The sequence below is a fragment of the Neolamprologus brichardi genome, chromosome 3, assembly GCF_056152115.1.
Source record: "Neolamprologus brichardi isolate AB-2024 chromosome 3, ASM5615211v1, whole genome shotgun sequence".
Classification (NCBI taxonomy): domain Eukaryota; kingdom Metazoa; phylum Chordata; class Actinopteri; order Cichliformes; family Cichlidae; genus Neolamprologus; species Neolamprologus brichardi.
The window spans coordinates 42,637,537-42,662,485 of NC_142106.1; the positions used below are offsets into that span (position 1 = coordinate 42,637,537).

Here is a 24,949-nt window from a genome sequence, read left to right on the forward strand (position 1 = left end):
GGTTTAAACCTGCACGTTCATGACCGCCGTTAGAAACTAGGCTAACTAAATATCTATGTGTAACATGTGAAGTAGTTAAAAACCACCATTCTGTCATCCATTTAACACGAGATTAAAAGGTTAAATTTCGAGAACAATACCCAGATTCATCTTTATCGTTATATTCAATATAATATCAATAAGACATATGTGTAAATATTACATTTAAGGTGGATATTTCGGGCCTAACATAAGTACAGAGATGTTTTATTTGAAATGTGCTGCATAATTCAACAGTGGATCAGTGGGAGCGCGACAGACATGCACACAAGGGTTATGATTCATTTGCCTTGCTCAGCATAGCACTGTTCCACTAGTTTTTCCAGAATTAGCTCTGGCCGTACGCAGTTCTTCCTCCCACCAGTTCATCTTCCCTTCCTTTTCTTCCTCCCACTAACACTGGATCACGGGCTCTATATAAAGCCCAGCAGAGGATACTTCAAACGCTGTACACTTTTAGCTCACGAGGAGGGTTGCTGTTCACTGACACATGAACACCACCCTCAAGGGGCGAGGGATCACGATCTGCCAGACGCCGCTGCTATGTGAAGATAGGCCGGCGTTAACTGTCAGGACTGCACTCGACATGCTTTAAAGGAAAGTGATACAAACACTCACGCTGTGCGCACCTTTAGAGTAGCACCGAGTTATTGATTCACAGTTGTGTTAAGTCTCAGCTTCAGCTGCCAATCATTTCTTCCGGGGTCTCCTCAATCCTGAAACACAGAGAAGGGAAAAACGTCAGCTTGTCAGGGAGAAAAACAACAACAACACGACTAGGGTAAACAACACTCTGAGTTAGCGTCTCGGTCTCAAAGCACGAGACTGAGTCAAGGTTCTCTCAGCATCGACTGAGAAGCTCTTTACCCCACCGCTTCTCTCTTTTGCTTCAGTGCATCATCTCCACCTGCATCATCCTCACCCTTCAGGTGATGCATGGCAGAGTGATAAAATGGGAGTGAAGAACTCTTGCTCATTCACTCGTGCTGGCAAGTAAGAGGCCCGTCTAACTCTAACAGCAAAAGCCCATAAACTCAGTCAACCGTCACATGGAAAACATAGCACTGGCAAAATGTAGTAAAACTGCAACTGAAAGGTTTAAATTAGAAGAAAGACAAACAAAAATACAGCTAGAGATCATCTGCGACTTCTTTTGAGAGCAAATGGGGACACAGTGGCCAGGTTGTAATTACTACTTTTATAGAGGGTGTGTGTGTGACCAAACAGCCATCTACCCTGGCTATCACATTGCTACTCAGCAGCATAAACTGTAATGAGATCGTACACACAGGCGGTAGAAACTTGTTCAAGAGCAGCTCGGGTTCTATCAGATTATACCAAAGCGATGAAATGTGGTTATAGCACCTATGGGTAAGAGTATGGTGTAGGAGAGGAGAAGCAGTGAGAGTGAGCGCGAGCATTACACAGGTTATTTTTTGGGGAACCCCCGATGACTCAGCTCGCCTGGAAGACGGCTTACCCCAAACCGCTGGGCCTGAAACTCCGCCCCTCCGGGACACCACTTACAGTCAGGTGACCGTGGGCGTTTCTGCACCACTGCAGAAGAAACAACAGCGGGAATTTCTCTGACCGTGTGATGTCATTTCTGCTTTCTTAGAAGCGTGACGCTCGGGTAATCAGTACGTGAGTGCATGTTTAGGCAAACAAGCAGGATGTGCCGATGAGATGTTCGGTAGGGGGTTTCGTGGCCGAGAGAATGATCGAATTAGTAAACCGCAACTTCAGGAGAAACGACGAGGAAAATTCTACGAAAATGTTCAGACTGATTAATCCGTAACCGTTTCACCCAAATGGAACGTTCTGCTGCCGAAGAACTCAAAGAAAGACAGGAAGTACTTTGAGAAGTTTAAATTTAAACCTTCAAGCGCTGCAGGTGTTAGTGTGATTGCTACTTGCTTTCAATTTTATTTTTGCTCTAACCACAGCAAACAAAAACTACTGCGGTATCTACGGTAAAAGAAGCGAAAGCACTTTGAGAACACCTGCATCTGTCATACGCAGCTGATAAAACTATCACTCATGACATAATTTATTGTTCAATCAGAAATCCCCTCCAGAGTACATCTTGTGGAAGTGGAATCCCCCCCGCCAACACCCTGGTTATCGTAGGAAAGTTAGTTAATGTCCCCGAAACAGCAGCCCAGGGGTCGAGCGGGAACAGAACAACTCTGTGCCGTCGGCCGTCAGACAACCATTACACCCAGGAAGTCAGACAGCTAATGAAACGTTTCTCTGTGGGATCTGACAAGCAAAGCAATTTCATGGCACAGCCCAAAGTCACATGCTTGTGGCTGTGCACAGGGAAGCCTGCTTCGTCGCCAATGAGCGCTGAGGGGAACAGTTTAAATTAAATCGTTACACGAGCTCCGTCTCTGTGCCATAGCCTGCCATTTATTCACAGTCATCCCTTTATGCCTCTGCCTCAGACAAACGCGGTGAGGCTGTGAGAAAAAAACGGAAAAAAAAGACGCCAATAACCACGTCCACTGCGAAAATATTCATCTGTGTGACACTTTAGAGTCTACTTGTTTACTTGTTTGTCCGAGGAAAGCACACGAGGCTGCTGGAACAGGAATATGAGCAATGACCAAGGACGAGGTAAAAGCAGGCAGCTGGGGAGCATTTTACTGTCTGAGTAAATTCACTGCAGAGCCATTCTGATAAGAAATGACCAGATAAAACTGGGAGAAGTGGCAGATAATAGAAAGAAAACGAGTTAGAAAAGAGCTCTGGCAGCAGTCAGTCTCCCATCAAGCATGGCGGCAAGGCCATGCATGGTCTTCTCTCTCTTCTTGTTCCTTCCTCCCGCAGCTTTACTCCACTTGGCCATTACATAATCAGTCCCAGATAGAGATCGTGTTCTGGAGGAAACACCATGCATTTCTCTCTCTCTCTCTCTCACACACACACGTAGCCCCTGCATCCGTCCTCCCCCGCCCCGTTGCCAGGCTCCCTGTGTCTACATGTACTGTATTTATTTGTTTGTGCGTGCACTAACGTCAGTGCATGCTGTTCCAAGATGATGATGATGTGGGCTAACTTTATCACGTCTGCCTCTTTACACACACACAGAATTAGAAGACGATGTTCCAGCCAGTGCACACAAGACAGTGCAGTTCAGCTGAGGACACGGCAAAGCAAACGGTTTCTGCAGAAAACAACACACACACACACACACAACTCTGGACTGAGAAAACACTGTGCTGAGCTGACCCTTAACCCACTCCCTCATTCACTTAAGCCTATGCAGAGCAAGGGGGTTTAACAATTCAGGTAAAGCTCACATTTGCTTTCTTCCGTGCGTACTCCCACACATCTGCTCGACGTTGAGGCCGTGACAGAGAGGCAGAAGGAGCATCTGTGGAGGCAAAGTCTTCATATTTAAACTGTGTTGGCTTGAAGTTGCGTCCAATTTAAACATTTAGAAAACAACAGGGACAATCATCAGGTTAGCAGCAACCACAAACGAATCATTATCTCGTTCTGGCTGTCAGTGGTCAGCCTGTCATTTTGTTGATCGGCTCCTCGACGCTACTTTTTCCATTAATTTTGGTGGTCTTGACAACTGCCTTGACCTCATTCAGGAGATGAGAGATGATTACAGTTAGACTACGTTTTTATCTCTTGGTGAAAAAAGAAGCTCAAATTGCAACCGGAGTGTGTAGGTGGGAAAAAAAGAAAAGAAAGGAAGGAAGAAAACAAGAGGTCCTTTTATTTTCCTGTGACATCCTGTGACTGACAACTTGGGTTACAGTGGTACACAAATCATACAAAAGAGACCAGTTGCACTTGTGTGTAAGTGACGTTTAAAGAGAAGAGGAAGAGAGCTCTAAGGGGAGAGGAAACTGTCGTCACAACCACAGGAAGTGGGCCTCCCTGAGGGGGCGTGTGTACAAATGTGTGAGGGAGAAAAATCGAGCTTTGGGGAAGGGTTTTGGTTCTTTTTAAAAACCATGAGGCTTCCTGTTAAAAAGATAACTCGGAGCATTTTACAGTGTGTGCAATAAATGACTTTCTTATGTGACTAATACGAGCAGATGTGAAATAAGCAGGGTCAGCTCACCACTGCTGGTTCCTAAAAATACACCTCAGACACACAGTCATCGTGTGCGACGGCACGTGTGTCCAACTCATGACTCACACCAGCCACTTCAACAAAAACAAGCGACATAACTGACTTTACTCTGATCTGCTGCTCGAGTGAAAAGCCCGATCGCGCTCTCGGGCTTCTGGTAAAAGTGAGTGACAAACAGATGATGGGAGAATGGGCGTCTGTGTCACTTGTGCTTTTCGGCTTCTTTTTCACAGAAACTCTAGACTTTCAGAGGAAACGACAGACTTCTGTGCATGTCAGCGGAGAATCGGAAAAAAAACAAGAAACACCAAAAAAAAAGAGGGATGACTCAACACCTCTGAAGGACAAAGACGAAATCTTAGAAGCGACGGCGGCTCGATTCTCGCACATGAGCAACCTCAGAAGTCCCCCAACTTTTCTTTCTGCTTCTCTTGAGTGAGGCTTTTCTATAAGCAGTGTAAGAAAAGCTCTGGACAAACACAACTGCAGGCGTGAAAATAGTCTAAAAATCCCCCTCCCCCATTCTCCAGGTGCGTCTAGTCCACATCCAGGGCTGACACACTCAAACACAGACGCTCAGAAATACACTAAACAAGGCTAGAGACAGCTTCCTTGGCAACAGTCACCAGGGGAACTGGTCGCGTCTTAACCAACAGTTATTGAAGTAAGCTGGCGAGTCTGACATAGAGAGACGGGGTTTATGAGAGGGCTTTACTAATCAACATGTTTCCTGAAACACAAGGCAGACTTGACCTCACACCATCCCCATCCTCTTCCTCACTGGACTCACATTATGTTTCACTGGCAGTCTGTGTGTGTGAATAACACTTAGCAACATGTGTGTGTGTGTGCATGTGTATTCGTATCCTTATGCGGACCAAAATCCCAGTCCCCGCGAGTTTGAAGGCATTTTTGAGACTCAAAATGTGGTTTTAGTGCCAGAGTTATGGTTAGAGTAAGTGGCATGATGTCAATTAGATGTCCCAGCAAGACATGAATACCCGACATCTGTGTGTGTGCGTGTGACAGAGAGAGAGTTGCAGCTAATCAGAGATAATGACAGCATGTGTGCAGATGGTCAGCACGCCGTTGTTTTTACAGTGGGTGTAATTACGATCATTTTGACTTTATCAGAGCAACTGTGACACAGGCAGAGCAGCTTTGTTATGACGTTTGTTCGTTTAGACCAGAGAACATCCAAGGCCTGTTTATAGATTCTCCAAATACCACAGCTGCTGATCTTGTAGGGTTTTTTCCCCTTCATGAATCTCTCCCTACTCACCGGCTGACTTATCAGCTATTCTCCCAGCGTGGGTAAATGCAGTCACAGGAGGTGAGGCGAGGTACCGAAGGAAGGAAGAAAATTCTTTCCAAGTTGTGAGAGCCTGTTTAACTTTAGCTATGAGTCACACACACACACACACTGTAGGTTCAAACACAGCCCTTCCACTGTGGCATCATCGCTGATGGCAAAGGGCCAAAGATAACAGAAACTGAACTCAGAGGGAAAACTTTCTCCTCACTCTCACTGGCTTTAAAATAGTAGTAGAACAGGAACACCCCCTTTCTACTGTAGAAAAGCTTTCAGCTTTGCAAACGCTAAAAGCTAACGTAAAAGTGTTTTACATTAGTGTGGTGCATCTGAATCCCTGCCTGCTCATGTTAAAAAAATAAATAAATAAATTTCAGTACACTCCTTCAGATTGTGAAATGTATTACACAGAGGATCTATTTTTTCCCCAAGTGCCCTCAGATCACATCACAGCGTAATATAAATGTCCAGTACAGCAAACGATCGATGTCCATGGTTTGTGTGTGGCCGGTGACATACCAGAGCCCTGCTGGTTTGTAGAAACTAATGAGAAAGAAGTAGCAGGGATAATGAATTCATCCACACACACTTCTATGATGCCATATTTCAAAAGCTAAAAAGCCAATTATCGTCCATAAAGTGCCGCTGGCATGTGCATTTAGAAAGTTCAGTTGTGCGTATTCCAGTTTTTTTGCTTGTTTTACTGCCAATTATTGTAATTTTGCCTCATTTAAAGCTCATATTTTATCCGACTCTTTTCACCAAATTGATTTCCCCCCCTTTTTCATACCCAACAGACATGCATAATAACTTTTACCATATTGGACCCTACAGAAGACAATATGGTTGTTGTTTTTGGGCCCCCGCTGCCAATTTTGGCAGACCTTGATCCCCAGCAGTCTGTCTCTGAAGGCATAGTGGAATTCCACACTTGCCTGACTAAGATATTGCCTCCAGCTGGTCCTCCAGTAAAGTCTTAAAGCCCTTCTTCCTTCAGTCAGTAAATCCTTATCAGCGTGCACGTTTAAAAAACGCTGCATGGACAGGCGATCAGCTCATGCACTGAAAATTAGCTCTGTGCAACCCCCCCCCCCGCTATATGTGATGTCAACATGTTTATTACATAGAGGGTGTGGGTGGGGCCAGTTGAGGTGAACAGGATGCCTTCCTTTAAACGTTGAAATGAAACGATGGGCAAATTCCAGCCAGCACATGGAGCAAGTCCAGATTTAATCGTCTGAACTGTCGGGGTGTGTTTGACAAACTGATCATCGGCAGAGCACACGTTGTTCTGAAAACACAAACAAACCCCTCTCTCGACTCCTCTTTTACTTTTTACTCCACCTCTCTCGTTCTGCGTTGCTCTCTGAAAGAGAAACTACACCCTTTACTGGAATGGTTTCAAGGTTGTGGTGTCGCACAGATGTTTCGCTGCCACACTCGATCACTGACCTCAACAGTTTCACTTTGAAAAACTTGTAACTTGATTATATTCGTTTTGTGTAACGGGTGACAAAAAATGGTTGATGCGCAGCACCCACCATCTGACACAGACGGTGTTAACTGGCAGGAGTAGCTGAGTAATCACTTCAAGCCAGCCTACTGACCCATTTTCAATGCCGGGCACATGTAAAAGGAAAAAAATCATAGTGAACTTGTTACATCTGTATCAGGGTTATGTATGGAGAAAAAGGAGAGTGCTGTGGGTGGGATTGGGTGAAAAGCTCGAATAATTTGCTCTTCTTACTGAGGTTTTAATGACTCAACCGCTGCTGTTGAGCCAACAGCTTTCTTTCCACTGTCACGTCTGTTTCCTGACGCGTGTGTATCGCTTTAATAATCGTCCATGTTCGTCATCAAGTCATAGTAAAATGGGCGGCGCTTGTTCATTCACACATACACGCGCACTCCTGTTGAGATCACTGGAGGAAAGGGGCGGGGCTTAGGTTGAAGGAGCAGCACACAGTCGGCGCGGCGTGTTAGAAACGAGGTGGAGCTTTAACTTTTTTTTCACTACCCCGACATGAAAAGGTGAGACAAAACACGCTGCTGTTTCCATGCCAATCAATCCGATCGATCGGAAGTGAACCTTCAAAGGGATTCGTTTTTGTTTTCTCAGCGATCCCCTGCCAGCACGCTCCTCTTCTTTCTGATCTCCCCTCGTTTATTGCGGGCAATAAAATGACAAATGAGCGACATGACCAGCCACAAATTCTCACCAACTGCCTTCTCCTGACTAAAAAAAAAAAAGTGTGTAAAGACTGTGGGTGGTGATGCAATAGCTCATTATGATACTTCAAACGCTTACAACCACTCCTCCAAACGAGTTAACTGGGTCGTTATTTTGATGTAAGGCGGCCAATGTGCACGTATACGCACGGGCCAGACGCAGAGAGACTTTAGTGGACTATCTGACCCTGAAACTCAGACTTTAAGGTCAGCACCCATCCCCTCGGAAAAAAAGAATAAAAAAAACAGAGGTGATGCAAATCACTTCCTTTCAATCAAGCTCTTTGTGTGCGTAACTATGACTGGAGGGTGATTTTGGGGGTTGGGGGAGGCAGCTATCCATTCACTTTATACGGCTACCGACCTCTGTGATCCTGCCCACCCCCTCTCCAACACACAGACACACAATGGCGTGAGATCTCATTACACAAGCAGTTTTCTGTCCTCTAACTCCCCTTCCCCTTTTCCAGCCACGGCATGATCATGAGTTTTCAAGGCAACGCGAAACGGAACTAGGACCGTGGATGGAGCTGTCATCACACACTGTCTGCACGCACAGACTAGCTTCAGGACAAAAGTTGGGGAACTAGGTTTCGTGTTAAGTCCAAAAAAACCGCAGATTCCAATCCTATCGCCAATTTAGCAGAAATAAGCCCACGTGCACCCGTATGATTAACGACGCTCAAACGTGAATATGACGAAAACAATTCGGCGAACTGAGACCCAGCCTACACGCGTGGGATTAAAGGGAGCCACTCGTGGTTGAGAAAAACACAGCGAAATTCCCCCACCTCATCGATTACACGCGATCGACGGTTCCACTCAGCCAGTTCCGATAATGCGCTCATTGTTCCGAATCAATCAATCGATCGGTAACCGAACATGACAGTGCGGCTATGGTATCGCCCAGTGATGCTACACGAGGCCATTTCATAGTAAACTTTCTTTTCACCCCCCAAAACCCACCCTCATTACAACCAAAACAAAGTCGCCTGGACTTTTAAACCCCCCCCTCCCACCAGCCCCGGCACTCACCGGTCACAGCAGATCTTCCAACAGTCACAACAGAAGGGAAATAAATTGTTGAATGAAATATGAATGAAGTATCCGGGTCCTCGCTGTCAGTCACAGCAGCCTTTTACACTCGCTGTGTTTGGAAGTTTAGAGCTCCGAGTGTGCATAGAAACAGCCGGCAGAGCAGCTACGGTCCTATAATCCCTGTCGGTCTCTATCGTTTCCTTTCCCAATAAAAAACAGAACAAAAAAACGAAACGTGAGCCTCCTGACAGCAGGAGAGCGTCTCCGGTGTCCGCGATGGGCTCGTTCAGATATTTTACTCCGTGTCTGATGGCTGTCTCTGCTGTCAAGCCCCAGCTCCGCTCGCACGGCTCTCCGTGTTTCTCTCCGCGTCAAAGCAGCTCTCTCACTGAGGCTGACGGGCACAGATCGTATTGCGCTGAGCTGTGTTTAAAGAGAACGTGACGTCAATCCCCGCCCCCGGAATCCCAGGGTAAGCTCGCGTTAGATCCGACTGCCGGTACCGGGCCCGATTATTTCTCTTTGTACCTTTTTATTTTTAACTCTGGAGGGTTTTTTTTTCTTCAGGCAGACTCGTGACCAGCGCTTGGACTCCAGCACAGCCAGCAGCTATTTCTCTGCCTCGGTCTATTTCTGGACGAAGAAGCGTCCCTCACTTCATATTACCCACAGGAAGACAGAGACTATCGCAGTGTTTTAGTCTGAGTACATTTTTGCCTGTGACTTGGATTTCTTGTACATCCATAATAAGAAAACGACTGGCCTCACAGATCCACCACTGAAATGATAGAATGGTTTCTTCTCTTTGGGCAACTTGCACATTGTTACAGTGAGAACAGACAGTCTGTTACGTTAGACTCAACAGTTTTCTAGCCTGCCCTCAACCTGACTAGAATACACTATTTATTAATAACACAGTTACAAAGATGGTAAACATGTAAGAAGTGCTCAGTAAACTTTAAATTAGTGGTATTTGGTTCAGATTTTATGGACGTATTCACTGGACGTGTCCATATTTTACATCTTGCTTGTACCAGGTTAGATCCCTTCTTTTTCCTTCAAAACTGCTGCAAACTGCAACCTCAGTTTCCTGTTCCAGCTGACAGGAGTGGCACCCAGTGTGGTCTTGTGCTGCTGCAGGCCATCGGCTTCAAGTTTCAATGTGTTGTGCATTCAGAGATGCTCTTCTTGCTTGTAGCAAGTGACTTATTGGTGCCTTCCTGTCAGCTCTAAGCAGATTGGCCATTCTCCTCTAATTTCAGGCATCAAATGAGGAATTTTCACAGAGAAGTGCAGCTCACTGGCAGGGGCCGAGGTAGAGAAATTCCCTTAGGGTGGCAAAATCAACCCTTTTAAAAGAACCCACATATGCAGGTATTGCATATAGTTAAAATGATTCAAATAAAGTATACACATTTCATATAACTACCCTCTAGATCCGCCCCTGCTCACTGGCTATTTGCTCCTTTTCAGACTATTCTCTGTACTTTGGGTATGTGGTAGATTGGTAGTTTGTAAAGCAGTCAGAGCAGCCTGTCTGGCACTAACAATTGCATTTCTTAACCATCTACTTCATCAGGTCATCTTGACCATAAATGGCTGATTAGATATTCACATTAGTTGAATGTGTGTAATTACTGAGTGGCCAGTGATTGAATGCTCTTGTGCTTTGAGTTATTTAGTGAAGGTGGCCAATGTCTTCATTAAGAGATGTGAGGTTTGTGCTTTAGATAGCTACATAAATATAGCATAAATGTGTGTTTATAGAGTGGAAGGTCTGTATAAGACGGTACAGATGGATGGACCTGATGTGGTGCTTATAGATATGTTAGATGTACAGAGTGTTTTATGGCTCAATAATATAGAACTACTGTATTTTTTATTTGTTGAAACATAGTTCTCATGGCTTTGCCAACATATAAAACCTTGACTTATGAGTTTAATATATTTCTTGGTTGTGCCTACTAGATGACAGTAATTTGACCGTGTGCACAGACAGCACAAGAATTATATGCCACGTGCTCAAAGGTAGCCAAACAAGACTTGGAAAACTACAAACAGGTCTCTCCAAGGCCGGAAACATTTGTTCCAGCCATTCCTTGCCAAAGCAACCATCCTGTTCTCTATAATAATGCCAAAGAGCCACACTGGTGCAACCAACAGTATGCATCACAAACCCAACAAACACACACAGGTTATATTTAGAAAGCACTGCCTCAGCAGGATAACAGGAGGCAAAATTAGTTGCCGCAGGGAGTACGGGAGTGTGTCATGGATGATGCTAAGACGATGACTTATGGATACACGCGCACACGGTTTATTTATGGTCGGAACAATTCTAAAAAGAGGACAGACTATAAACAAACAATAAACAAACAATAAAATCTGAACATTGTGAAACCACTCCTAGCCTCGGTGCAAATCGCTGAGGCTACACTGTAAATTCTAATTAATAAGCCTTAACCTCAACCAATGGCCTTAAAATAGTAAATAATTGTTACTCAGCTTTTTCGAGTGCTTCAGAAATCAATAATTTAAAAAAAAGACCTAAAAAAAGGCCTAAAGTTACAAGTGAAACTTTTTCATAACATAATACATGTACATGTACATCTAATAAGCTGTCCCTGTTCACACATAATAAGTCACAAGTTTTACATGTGATGATTTTAAGACGTTTATTTAGTTGCATTCAAGTTCTAAAAACTTGTACCTTTAAAAGTGTGCAGGTTTGACAGAAGTCTCTTCTTTTCTGTCGTAATCTAAGCGTTAGTCTTCAGATAAATATGAAAGTGTTTTTCACAGCTTCAGGGAAAGTACTCTGGGGAGGTTCTTGGGATCATCCATTAAAATATCTCTCTCAGAAATACGGTCAGTCGTGTCTGTATCAGGGTGGAAAGGATTTGATGAGACGGGCGCAGCTACATCAGTGACAGTCAGCACCATTAACAGACCTCGGCCTCTTCATTCTCACAAGCCTCTTTAAAAGCAACCAAACAACTTACACTGTGTACTATTTAGATTCTTAGAACTCTGACTCAAAACAGGGCGAGTTCATCGACATCCAAATAGGAACAAGGAAATAGTTTCAGCCATGCAAGCTCAGTATTATAATGAGTGAACATCCTACAGAGAGGTCAGTACTTATAGAAACAACCATGTATCTACAAATGATATTTAAATCCTTAGAGTCAAATATGATGATTCATTAACCAGCCAGTGTGGCTGTAACAAGCTTCATGTAGAGTTGCCTCTGTAGCTGACACTATCAGTACTGTCAGTATTTGCATGGAGTTCACCTGGAGGGCCAAACTGCATTCACTAATAAAAGCTATTTATCATTAAATATTGTCGGCTGCACTGAGAAACAAATTAAAACACTTATTGCAAGTTTAATAACTTACCTTACTGTTCCTTAAAAGATAAAAAGAGCCATAAAAATGAGCAAAATTCAAGCACTCTTACGTGCTTGAATTGGTGCTAGCCAGCCCTGCAGAACCCTTTCGTATTCTTCGCTTCGTATTTAGCGGTAAGTCCAATAAAATCACGCCAAAGATAGAAATTTTTGTATTTGCTCGTCTGCCTTCACATGCATACGAACTTGAGAGCATCCCATTCTCCCACACTTTGCAGCTACAACAGCTTCAAATCTCCTAGGAAGGCTTTCCACAAAGTTTAGGAATATGTTTATGGGAATTTTTGACCAATCCAGAAGCGGATTTGGGAGGTCAGATATTGACATCTTCTTCTTTTTGGCAGACTTGACACAATGTAGCGCCAAGTCTGTTTCCTCCTACTGGTGGAACAATGTAATTGTTTCCTTTGCTTCAGCTCTTTTGCTTTATGTTAACGTCACTCGAAGCAATAAGTAAAAAGTAAACAATTAACAGTAACCTCATAAAATCTAGTGAAAAGTATATTTTTATTAATTAAAGTAAAGTTGGCTAATTTATGTAGGTCAGGAAAACTTCTGGAATTTACAGTATATCAGTCTCCTGCTGCCTGCTCCATTTTCCTAACACAATATTAAATGAGTGGAAGCATTTTTGTTTTTATTAGCTCGCAGGGAAAAGTGACAAGAAGAGAGAGTGTGCGCTAGATTCAAGCCCCTGGTGAAGTAAGTGCATGGCATGTGCTGCATGTCCTACCGGGTGGATCTAGATGTCTATTGTGAAGTGACAAAGGCTGTTCAATAATGTGTTTTGTGTTGAAAACGGGGAGGGACACAGCACAGAGGGGGTCTTTATGGTACTTGAAGGCAGTGGTGCTTATATGGATGGATTGTTTTTCTTAAAGCCTGTGTTTATGGTACGTACAGTACTGTGCAAGGAGCTTGGAAGCATTAACGGCTGCACCAAGAATAGCAGTAAGGGTCCACACCAAAGTTCACATCAATAATGTCCAATTACATATTAATTATACATCTGATGTGATAAAACACATTTTAGCATATCGTTTGGATGCTACTAAGGCTTGTACTGCTCCAGTTGTAAATGATCCACCACAGAGTAGTGAATTATACATTATCCGTTCACAATTACAGTGGTTAAAGTTGACTAAATGCTATTTATTTAGCTCAACAGAAATGTCTGTTTAAGCCCAGCCACACAGTGGCCAATGTTGCCTTACAGAAAGAAGGTTCCTGGTTCAAACCCTCTCTGTGTGGAGTCTGTTGGCCATAGATGTGTGCTAGATAAAGCACTCTGAATGGTCAGTAAGACTAGAAGCACCATATAAACCCCAGCCATTCCTCTTTAAGGAAATATTGTGCTGTTGGGGGTTTTTGTTGTGTTTTTTTGGACTGGTGAGTTTGCTTTCTCATATTGCGCCTAGTGTGAGATTAGTACAGTACTCTGTTCTATTACAGTGTGTTTACTGTCTAAAGTGTTGTTTCGAGTGAGTGCACACCAAAGAGTGCGGTGAGAGAACATCATCCTGCAAAAGTGAACAGGAAGAGGACTGCTGATTGATGTGGGCACGGGTGGGACTTTAGTGTGCCACACACACTGCCCCTGCACAAACACAGTTTCCCCCAGCTGCTCCTCTCATACACGCACCCATATAATAAGAGTTTGAAAAGATTAAATATATATGAGCTGAATTCCCATACTTCTTCTCCCACAACAAGGGAAGCTGAGGAATTACAGCCTGTCCCAGGGGTCCCGAATGTGCATGTGTGTGTGTGTGTGTGGTAGGAGGGGACAATAAAGAAAAAAAAAAGCAAAGCACTGTTTTTGCAGCTCTGGTACAAGGCTAACAATCATGTGTTTATGTGTGTGGAAGAAATGTAGGCATGTGTGCATGTGTGAGACTCTGTGTGTGTAATTAAAGAGATCAGGGATGGGGACGGAGCAGTTCTCACACTCCAAATATATACAGCACCTACTTTATGGGTGTGAGACCTCAAATTCTTGTCATGCCAGCCACACGCATGCACGCATGTTTGAAAAATAAAGAGCTTATAACAGTGACGGGGTCTAGAAAGAAAGTTTGAGAGTAGCAAGTGAAGTTACGTGTCTGTGTGTGAGGGTGTGTGAGCATGGGTGTAGGAGACTGTGTCCCTGGTACAGATGGTACTTTTCAGCCTCTGATATGTAGGATTGTGTGTGGGACTGTGCGCGTGTATGTCCGTGTGTACATGTGGCATAACGTGAGTCAGCTTTTGGGTACAGCGAGAGACCGACAGACACTATAATAATCACCTCCACGCACACTCACACTGCGAGGAGACAGAGAGCCACACAGGCAGTCAGACTGAGAGACTGCCTAAGCACACCCACATATAGCTGGCTGAATGGAGCGCTGCAGCCCTGATAATTAGGGCCTTTACTCGAGGAGAGAGCGACTGATAGGGAGCCCCGGCTTTTCCCTTAGTTCCCCAAACAACCAGCTAATCCCAACTGTGGTGCTATGATAAGCTAAGAACTCCAGTCGTGCTTAATATACTCACCCTCCCCCCAAAGTTATACTCAGTGAAAAGTAAAGGAGCTTACAAAGTTAGGAGCGCATGTAAAGGAATACATTTTCAGCAGATTGTCCCAACTAGTCAATTTCCTATCATGGAGACTAAGGCTAAGCCACATGTCCCCGCAGATAACTTTGCTTTGATGTTTGCTGCTAAAACTCACACACTGCACTACAACATTGAGTTTAACCAGACAGCAACCATCCAGTGGTGTAAAAATGAGCTTGCAGCAGCAGCAGTGACATTATAATGTGATTACTAGGGGTGCAACAATACTCGTATCGATATTGAACCGTTCGACACAGTGCTTTCGGTTTGGTACGCATATGTATCGAACAATACAAAACTTTTAATTTTTTTTATCAGCTTTCCTTCGGACGATGCTGTCTGTGTTGAGCGCTCAGTGGATCTGCGCTCGACAGTGCAGCCTAGGCGGAGTAGTCGAACGCAGATTCACTGAGCGCAGGGCAAGCTAGCAAGACAGAAGCTAAGCTCGTTGCAACATGGCAAATTGAACCTCCCCCACCCTCATTCAGATCTGGCGTTTGGAACTATTTTGGTTTTCATGTGACGTATGACCCTGAAGGTAAGCGCGTCATGGACTAAAGTAAAACAGTATGTCGGATGTGGCACGCAATGCTCAATTGGTGGGAACTAGTGTGTTAGCGCAGTTAGCTCAGTAACGTGTTGGCCGTCCAGCCCCACGCACGGGGCGATCCGCGGTAGCTCGTTAACGGAGATTTGCCGTGTTGTGGCGATAACGTCATTTCAACGAGATTAACGCTGACAGCACTAGTGGGAACACAACAAATATGACTGCACATTTACGCCGACATCATCCTCGTGCAAAGACAAGTGGAAGCAGACAAAAACAAGCACGCATGCTACAAACTTTACCCGAGTCATTTAGACAGCCGTTAGCACATGATTCTCCTTATGGGGACCTGATATGTTTAATATGCTGCTGAGAATATAGCCCAGAAGAAGCGTATAGTATAGCTTTTATTTTGGAAAGAGCCATTTCTCTGTAATAAACTCTCTTTTCCAAAGATGAGTGATTTCTCGATCAGATAGATTTTTTTTTATTACTTTGTTGTTTTAGCAACATTAAATTTAAAAACTGTACGTTTGAGTTAAAATATATATTTATAATTTTAATAAATGACAAACTAAAAAGGCATGAACATTTTTTTGTATCGAAAAAACATCGAACCGTGACACCAAAGTATCGAACCGAACCGAACCATGAATTTTGTGTATCGTTGCACCCCTAGTGATTACAACATGGGGTAACCGGGGAGGTTTTGTTGAAGGTTACATAGTGTAAAGCAATACGACATTTACATCATAACCCAAACTGCTTTGGATGTTGAGAAAAGCTTTCAGTAAATGAAACTGTCAGTGAGATACGGTGAATTTTGCTAATCACAGCTTCCTCGTTGATTGCTCACAGAATGAAAAACGAAATCGTTGATCTCTCGCTCTCTAATGTGGTTTTGATATGAGTTGAATGGCTGAGTCAGCAGCTTTTACAGAACATGCACGTTCAGCACTTACGGCACACACAAAGTTCAAAAGCATAAAAAGGTGTTTGCGTGCATGAGAAATCATAAAAGAGAGTAATCCACTGACACCTGTGACTTTGCAACTCACCTCCTTCATAATTAATGATTGTGTGTGTGTGTGTGTAATGTGCACTCCTACTGCTCTCTTACTCACTCCGTTCACACATCGACCTACTCCTCTACCTGCCTCACCTACATACACTAATTTTTATAGCCTTTATCTGTTACATAACTGGGTAAAGTCAGTTAAATGCTGAGGTCACAAAGCAGACTATAGTTTATGAAGGACAGCTGTAGTATATTATACAACATTGTGAAAAAGTCTTGAGCCACCCTTCATTTCTTTATATTTATTTAAAACTTGGCAATAAAAGTGATTCTGATTTTGTTCTGTTCTCTGTCGAGATGATCCCACACTGCTTCTAAAACGTCCGCTTTTCTATTCGGGTATACTTTTACTGCATTGGGAGTGTTTTGGGGATCACTGCCATGCTGAAAAATGAAGCCCTTTTCAGTCACACGGTTTTCATATTGCTTTGGATGGTGGATCAAAATCTGATGGTTCTTTTCTGTGTTTATAATTCCATCGATTTTGACAAGATCCCCAACACCGCAGGCTGAAATGCAAATCCAAAACACGACAGAGCCTCCACCGAGTTTTACAGATGGCTGTCTGCACTCAATGTCATACTACTTCTCTGGCCAAACTTGGATTCTTCCATTCATAAGACCTGTTGCCACTTTTCAATCCAGTTTTTGCGTAATTTTGCATAACTCAGCCCTTTCTTCCTGTTTCTCTTCCTTTGTCCATGGTCACAAAGAATGGCTTCTTGGCAGCCACTTTTCCCCTTCAGAGGCTTCAGTGAACATTAGATGGATCAAATGAAGGGCCACATGCATCTCTGAGGTCCTCTTGTCAGGATTTGTCTTTGTTTCTTAAAGGCATGACTTTAAGATGCTGTTTTAGGCCCTGCCACTTGTCCGTTTGTCCCCTGCTTGTCCAATTTCTTCAAATTTTTCAAAAAACACTGATATATCCCCAGTTTTTGGCTAATAGCTGTTTCAATATCACCTTATTGGTGCAGAAATATAATTTTTATCTTATGTTTTACTTTTTTTGGAAAGTCAACGAAAGAAAAGGTGCATTTTTATTTTATTTTTATTTTCTTAAATGATTCATAGTTTAGTGTTAAGTGGCTTACATATATATATATATATATATATATATATATATATATATATATATATATATATATATATATATATATATAAACTGAACGATTTTCAGAAAGCATGGAAAGCTATTGCACAAGACCACTTCAGAAATGAAAACAGAGCCTGGCTCCTAGGAAGCAAAGTGTGAAGAAATGTGGGTTGGCTCAAGACTTTTGCACAGTACTGTACTTAGTACTGCTTGGTTATGTGAAAATTGGCACCAAGTTAGAAACTGTGGATCAGAGAAGAAAGTATATGTTTAAAGAGTCCTACCTTGAGATCAGAGGTGATGTAGTCCCTCTTTTTTAGCATCCACCGGACACCATGACACCTCTCAGCTCCTGAAACCACAACCGGGGGACCACGAGTCAGTCTGGTGTCAACATTAATAATGTTATCAGGAATATGGAGCTGGACACTTCATTTGCTCAAAAGAGAATTTTGACAAATAAATAAATAAATCACTGTCATTTTAAGACTTTACTCCCAAAATGAATTTAGTCTCCCCCCCCGGAGAGCAGCAACGTGATTCTATTTTCACCTACTGTCAAAACTAGGTTAAACACATGTGACACACCAGTGTGAGTTGAATCAGCGGTCATCATTTCATCAGCTCTTTAGTTGAAGAACTGGAAAAATGAAAACTGTTAAAGGCAAACTCACAGGGCTCACTCTTTATTCTCTGCACCTGTCTTAATTATGCACGCGTGACGTTTGCTGAATGTTCTGTGGTCATCGTGTCGATGTGTCATTCTGCGGCTGATAAACCACAGTGTGAGAGTGTCAGCCAAAATGCACAGCAGGGCCGGGACCAGCGCTGTGGCCATCTGTGTGTGTGTTCCTCATGTGCCGCCTGTTCAGTGATTCACAGTGTCACTGCTGGGCCACATGACTGAGAACAGGTGGCACTCTGGTGCACCTCCCCACCCCCAGCACACACACACACACACACCTCCACATACACCCTGAGAACACAGAGCACCTGCAATGTGCTCAAACACTAAACAGGCATGACTGTACACAACGCACACACATTCTGTCTTTTTTGTATACTCAGATCCACAAACGGACTAAATACCCCCTCTTTTATCAAATGGCTGTCGACGATGGTTGATAGTTGCGAGCTAAATGTCAGCGCCTCACTAGTCCTCTTACTCATATCTTACCTTGCCTGCTCTCGCCCCCACCCTTTTTTCTCCTTAACATTTGACCTTTGACTTCCAGACAAAAAACACTGCATCCTCTTTCCTTCAGTAAGGACCACACATGTGTATGGATATGCATTTTTTCCACTGTCTTAAGTGGAAACTTACAGTCCAATAAATCTCACTTTTTGATCTTCTTTCTTCCTCACACTCTGATATTCTACCTGCAGGGCTGCAACACATAACACGCCCACACATTTCAGCTTCCATATGTTTCCCTGCTGAGCACGTCCACGCTCAACCAACGTAGTATACATTGCCTAGAGCAGCTTGTATATGTGTGTGTGTTTGTCACAGCTGTGTGAATGTGCAGCAAAAAACAGCTGGCTCAGCCTGATCTTGCAGGCTGGTGGCTAAGGCCCCCAAACCTTTGAACTCAAGGTCAAAGGGCGAACTCCCCTCAGGAGCCACAGCTGGCTCCAGTGTAAAGGCGGAACAGCTCTGGGTGTGTGTGTATGTAGGTAGATCAGCAACAATTTGGGTTTTTTTTAGTAGCGCCACCTTAAAAAAACCACACAAGCCTGCTTGACTTTCAGGCTGAATAGTTGCAAGAATAGACTGTCTTTCATGACATATACAAAAAAATGTCACAACCTTTCATATAATCATTTGATTTTGTACCGATATTACATGTGAGGGGGAAGAGGGGGCAGATGTGAGAAAGAGATGATTAAAGACAGGAAGGAGGCAAGACAAAATAACAAAAAGGAGTAAAGCGCACATTTAATCAACATATTTAAATTGAAACGATGACAGATTAAGTCTGACACAAAGTGAAAGAAAACAGGCGAAGTTGCAAGAGATAGAGTGAGAGATAGAGCGGGCTAGAAAGTGATGCTTATCTTTTGTCTGTAAAGGTTAACCAGTGGGAGTATCTTCCTTTGACATTAACCGGCACAGAGAAGAGAGACAGAGGCAGAGGGGTGAAGCAACAGACTTTGCTCAGAGGCGGAGAGCGGCAGACATGAAGACGCAGATGGGCACGGGAGGGTGGCAGGAGATCGAGTAAATGGCCTCTAGTCATGACAAGAGAAAATAGAAGGAAAAAACCAAAGACAGGTTGAGGGAGACAAGGTGAGAAAGGAAATGAAGCAGGGCTGGTTTGACAGGCATAGGTAGAGAGAGAGGTTAGTGTCTGGCCTCAACACCAACACAGCACTGTGCTGTTAGCATGTTGCTAACGGTGCAGTGACAAGATGAAATAGCAAAAAGCCAAATTGGCTGAATACGTTAATAAGGCATTTAGCATTTTTTTTATTATTTTAGGTGACCAGATCCAGAATATGAGCAAGCATCCGAACAGTTCTGACATGAAATATAGATGCTACAAAAATGGTCCAATCAAAACATGAGGTCAGATGGTGGAAAACCAATGAGATCATTACGTCACTGAGCAAACGGCACCTTTCTAAAAACTATCTAAAGAGCTCTCGTCTTAGAAACATCAGGTTAAAAGGCTCCACATCTAAGAGTTCCACCTGCAAAACACACGCATACAGTATGTTTACAATGTCCACACACCCACATACACACACATTTCTATCCATATACGTGCAATTAAGTGCAGTAAAGTACCCACACACTTGTCCAGTTCCTGCAAATCCACATGTGTGCACAAGCTGATACCTGCATTTCTTCCTACTTGATGCAGTACCTATCGACTTTGCACACAGCATAATCACATTAACCACACTAGCACATTCACCTACTGCCAAACACACACACACAACCCTCAAGCATGTGCGAGCCTGTATGGCGTGAGTATAGTAGCCTTGCTGGATTTGCTCCAGTCCTTAGTCACCCGTGAATCAGAGGTCTTTTCAAGTTAGGGCAGCAAGCTTCATACCCACACACACACACACACATATAAAACAGCAGGTTGCTGCACGAGTGGTGCTAAATCACAGGGTTATCTTCACCAGTGTCTAGATTGCCTGTCTGCTGTGCATCTCTCTACATTTGCTCGCTGTGCTTCTCGTTGTTGTGCGTTTCAAAAAAGAAGCTTGGGTCATATCCTTAAAATGACCTTTAGCAAAGCCACCAGCATGTGGGCAAATCCTATAAAGTCAGCCCTGATTGGCACACACACACATGAAAGAGCTAATCATAAGCAAGAACATATTGTTCTGTGAACAACTTCATATCTCCAGGAATGTTGTCACACCACATCCTGAGTGTGCGTGCGTGAGGATCAGGATACGGGTAGATAAGGATAATTTGCAGTGGAGTTGTATTGTTCACACTGCCTGGTTAACAAGCTACAGTGAGGAACGTACGTCACAGTGGGGTTTTTTTCTGATTCAGTTGGTAGGTCAAAACTTTCAGACTCAGTCTTGTGTACTGAGTTGGTGTGGAGAGACCTGTTCTAGCCAATGAACCGGCTTTCTGTGTGCATAGACGACAGAGCCATAAAGTCTGTTTTCTGTTTCATTTGCCTGTTTGCGAGGCCAGAGCTGGCAGAGCCACAGAGAGTGAGGAGGAGTATCAGGTTGGCTGCGGTTGGGGATGTTTGGCTCGGTGAACTTCTGCCATACGGCTTTAGTAAAAGGTCATGGTCAAAAACCGAGCCTGGCTCACAAACCATCACACCCACTCTGACTCCCACACGGGTGGATAGAAGTGACAGACAAGGCAGACAGTCTGACTTCCTCTTTGGGGACAAAGCAGGAAAATGACACCCACATGAAGAAGGGGTGACAGACAGATTCACCGACTAGAGCCTCACCACACTCGCAGACACACACCCGGAGACCGTCTGAATATCCAGCAGCAGCGAGACAAACGCGGAGAGAAGGCGAAAGAACAAGAGTGAACAGTTGGTAATAAATTGTGTCTAGACAGACGCTAATGAAGGCAGCCTGACTGTGGCTGCTGCCAAAATTAAGACCTGTGAAGAGTGCAATTACGTGTGTGAGAAAGAGAGAAAGACTGAAAGAGAGTCTGTGTTTTTGTGAGCAGTTTGAGCAAGCATGTGCAAATTGGTGTTTGATGAATATAACCCTTTTAACACTGGGCCTTTTTTTTACCCTCACTGTCCTTCTTTTTCTTCCTTCTCTCTCTTTCACACACACACACGCAAACCACACCAGAGCAGCCAAGCAGAGCGTGTCCCTCACAGCTGTAGACGGCATTCAAAGTGCAAACTCTGACGCCGGCACAGTCTTATGACGTCAGTCCTTCAAAATAAAACACAGCTTTGCTGATAAGCCCCGAAAATCTGACTCGTCAAATTTATCTCGGAAAAAAAAGAAAAACTCAGAATCCCACATACATAAGGGCGGACACAAAGATCCGAAAATAAACACCCTTGAGATGTTTGGGGCTAAGCAGGAGTAAGAAATTAGTGGGTTGCCTACTGCTGCAACTGGGAAAAAAGGATTGTTACGACAAACCTGGTCCTTGATCTCCCAAACCTAAAAGAATAGTAAAAACTAAGAGGAGTACAGTGCAAGAGGTCCAAATCCCGGACGAGCCCCCATTTATGTTACAACCCGGCTCAAAAGCCGCAACATAAATATGGAGACTAACACCAGAATGTCACAAAGAAGAGGTTTTATTTGAAATTACATAATAAGTTAGCTAAAATAGCTGCTACCACTAAGACAGAGACTAGTGTGCCTTCCCACCAGGTCTGGTGACAACAGCTGAACACTCTTGCGCTGCCACTGCAAAGAGATTAGGGGCGTAATAAGGATAAAAGGACATTAAATGTGGAGATTTAATAAAACTGTTACATTCACAGCTATTCAAGGTTGCATCAGTTCATCAAACTTTATACAAATCATTACTTTTCTGTGTGTTTTGAAACTGTTCTCTAGTCAGCTGCCTACAAACCACCTCTGTAATTCACAGGTTGTGCGCACAGGCTATACTCTACAGCTCTCACTAAACAGGGTCATCACAGGGATGAAGAGGTTGGTTGTGCCGATCACTGAACATTACGACATTCCACCGTTTCACTGTGTTTGGCAATGCACCTGCAGCCTCTGAATACCTAAGTGCGCATACTGACACACTTCGGGTAGCTCAACGACAACAACAGTACTAAAATGGAGAGGAGCAGGCAGATGGCGTGTTTAAACTCGCTTCAAACTGAGAAACACACCGTCTGAGAAATGTGGCCCGTGGCGTCCCAACAAAATAAAAAAACTGCAGAAGGAGAAGAAAAGAAAAGGATGTCTTTGATGAAAGTGGTAAATGATTCAAATTAGTCATGGCAACGACACCTCTGTGTGTGTTACAAGATGGGCAATTTTTATCAACAGCTGCAGGCACCAAGGACAAATAGTCATTCCTGTTAAACAGTCTTCAAGTTCATTTAAAGTGTCTAAAGGACGGAGGTGTAGCTGGTACACTGCAGTGAACAGCAGCACAAACTGGAAAGCATGCGACACCCAATCAGATTATGACATTTATGTTACTTCGATTACATGGATGATGTATGTGACTATAAGGTCGTAAGCATTAGCTCTGGACGCACTCTTATGCTCTCCTGAGCTGTTTTAATATCGGTTTGAGGCAAAGCTGGAGAGCTGTCAGGCAAGCCCTGCCAAGCCCACATACTTGAGCAGAGGTGCTAAACTGTACTATCCAGTTGCTCAATAACATTTAAGTTAACCGTCACATACCAAAAAGACTGACTCAGGTCTTTAAAAACACGCCACTGTGCGTGTGTTCGCTCTCAACCATTATGATTTCATAGCAATGCAATAAAAACAATTTTGCAACCAGCCAAACTGTGTAGTTTTAGGAGTAGACTGAAAGGCAGGAATGGTAAATAATATGAGGGAGCAGGAGAGTGTGTTTGCATAGGTTACTATGTATACTGCATGTATATAAGGTCAGTGTGTGCACATGAGTGAATGTGTCTGACATCAGCAACGCTTCTGCTCACAAAGACTTCTTTATCCAACTGCGGCACATGTGATCCCCACATGGTGGCTTGTGCAATCTTCACAGGACCACACACACACACTCACCTACACACACAAACAGAGACGCACACACACAAATCTCTTAATATTGTAGTTGCAATATGACAAGCAGTCAACTCCTTTATCCAGCATGTAAACCTACAGCCCGATAAGTTATACGCCAGAACTCCCGCTCCTCTTTGTCTCCTTCTAACGGCTGCATTCTTAAAGGCAAATTATCAGTGTCTGGGTATTTAAATGGGACAGAGGCTTGCTTGGCTTTCCTCCAGACACAGTGACCCCTTGCTTCCTGTCTTGGTCAGGCGCCACAGCAGGCAGGCGCACACATGCAGACACACAGACAGATGGACACACACAGAATTTCATCTGTAGTCACCAAGAAATGTCCCACAAAAGAGCTTCAAATACACAGACAAAAAGTGCACCTAAGTGGTCGTCCTTTTCAGGTTTACCTGTCACACATCACTGTGTAATATCCCCAACGTAGTAAAGACAAAGAATAATAGATATCTGGATAGACAAGGGATAAGGTTTTTGATACCGTTAGTGTTCTGTTTTCTATTTGCAGCCTACTGAACAATCACGTTTAAGCAGGTTTTGTTTGCATGCAGGAAAACAATCCTTTAGGAAAACATCAGATGATAAACTCTACATTTTTTATCAGCTTTTTAAAATGCTCTGCATTTGCAAACGATGACCCAGATATTCGCTACACCGCCTGCTCCTGAAGCCTTGGAATAGCAGTCACTGCCACCGCAGTCAGGTCAGCGATTAGTTTTTGTTTGAACTATTTGAATCTATCAAAACAAAGCAATTCACTTGGATATCCTTTACACTCTTTAGCACTGAGGTTTTGTAATATTGTTAATGTAGGAGCTGAATCTTAGTCAGCAGCACTTAAAACATATTGGCTAACAACCTGAAGTAAAAGTGAAAAATGACATTTGGGAATGATGTTGGAGCGGGATCATTTTTTTTAATGCCAAATGATCATCTCTCCCGAGTCCCATAAAGCTGTGCACTGGGATCAGACCTGCTGAAGTCAGCGATGAGTGTTGTTAAGCGTGCATTTTCATCAGAGCGTCACCATCATCATGTCCCTCCACTGTTAACACTAGCATGATAAAGGGACTGCCATCGAGCACTGTCACGTCGCCATAAATAACCAAAGACAGCTATAAATAATGGTTGGTGTAGCACTGCATAGATACACTGTGAATATGAAATGCAGGGGAAAGGACTTGAGTGACTTTGCAATGGGCTGTCAGTGTCACCATGGAAATGCTCGACCAGTCGGGCTGTAATCATTGCTGTAATCCTCTTCCACAGGAATTCAAGTGCAGATGGCCTCGTG

The 24,949-nt window shown here is 43.6% G+C and overlaps 1 protein-coding gene across 8 annotated transcripts in view; it reads right to left on the minus strand.

Moving 5' to 3' along the window:
- Window positions 1–24,949, minus strand: part of kdm6ba (lysine (K)-specific demethylase 6B, a) — a 117,507-nt gene that overhangs the window by 13,568 nt on the left and 78,990 nt on the right. For 6 of the 8 annotated variants that reach the window (XM_087837690.1, XM_087837691.1, XM_087837685.1 and 3 more), the window contains 2 exons: window positions 17,730–17,797; window positions 669–755 (listed from right to left, as the gene is read on the minus strand). The gene's annotated coding sequence lies outside the window, so the exon portion shown is untranslated. Of the gene's footprint in view, window positions 1–657; window positions 756–8,711; window positions 9,121–17,729; window positions 17,798–24,949 lie in introns of those variants that run through there. The other 2 variants (XM_087837687.1, XM_006807332.3) reach the window with 2 other exon arrangements.